The sequence below is a fragment of the Mirounga leonina genome, unplaced genomic scaffold, assembly GCF_011800145.1.
Source record: "Mirounga leonina isolate KUSES-001 unplaced genomic scaffold, KU_Mleo_1.0 Mir_82, whole genome shotgun sequence".
In the NCBI taxonomy this organism is placed as follows: domain Eukaryota; kingdom Metazoa; phylum Chordata; class Mammalia; order Carnivora; family Phocidae; genus Mirounga; species Mirounga leonina.
In genome coordinates, this window is record NW_023270825.1 from 19913092 (window position 1) to 19914171 (window position 1080).

The 1080-nt window shown below is 36.5% G+C and overlaps 1 non-coding gene across 1 annotated transcript; it reads left to right on the forward strand.

The window, feature by feature from the left end:
* The first annotated feature begins 730 nt into the window (after positions 1-730).
* Positions 731-837, forward strand: LOC118002797. Its single transcript, XR_004677171.1, has one exon. It is a non-coding gene; the product is annotated as a U6 spliceosomal RNA (small nuclear RNA).
* The last annotated feature ends 243 nt before the right edge of the window (positions 838-1080 follow it).

Consider the following 1080-nt stretch of genomic DNA (forward strand, 5'->3'; position numbering starts at 1 on the left):
CAAACACAGAATGCAGAATATATGAGGTTCAGAAGTAAAAAGAACAGTAGCAAAAATGGAAATGCTAACACAGTTTCCTCACTCTGTCTCTGCAACAGGGACCACTTATTCATCCTTTAACTAACCTCAGTTAGCACCTTAGCAAGATGAATGGAAAAACTGAATTCTAAGACATAGGAACAGCAATATAAATGTATCTTCTTATTTGCATCAGCTCCCGTGGGAGGTATTCTCAATTTGCCCTGTATTGAAAGTTCCAGTGTTACATCTAGACAAGAAATAGTATTCTTGAACCTGGACATTTACATACATGGAGATACATATGAAGATACCCGTAATTCAATGTGGGTAAAAACATACATAGCTTTCACTAGTTATAAGTACTCCACTGCATTTTTAATAAATTTCACATTTTTCCTCTGGCCTCCAAGATGCTTTTTTACCTAGTCTCTATCCCTAAAAACTTATCTCATGCCACTTACTTTCTTTTACACTATGTCTCTGTCAATTTCTAAAATATATCAAGTGAGCTAATAAAAGGGGGAGATTTTACCTAAAATCAAGAAAGGAAGAAATCAAAGAAAAATAAGGTGCCCACGGTCTATGTACCCTTGATATGTTGACTGCTAAGGCAGAGAGCACCTTGATGAATGGCAATTTGATACTCTAGTTCTCAAGTAGATGATGCCCGTAGTGGGCTGAATGGTGACCTCAAAGAATAATGTTTATGGTGCTCACTTTGGCAGCACATATATTAAAACTGGAATGATATAGAGAAGACTTGCTTGCCTCTGTGACAAGGATGACACACAAATTCATGAAGTATTCAGTATTTTTTAAAAAAATGTTTATGCCCCTGAAAACTGTGAATATGACTTTGAAATAAAAGGTCTTTGCAGATATAATTAAGAATCTTGAGATGAGATTATCCTGAATTACTCTGATAGGACCTAAATCCAATAATAAGTGTCCTTGTAAGGCATAAAAGAGAAGTCAGAAACATGGGAGAAAGTGATGTGAATATAGAAGCAGAGGTAGGAGTGATGTGGCCATAAGCCAAGGAAGCCACTCGATGCCCAT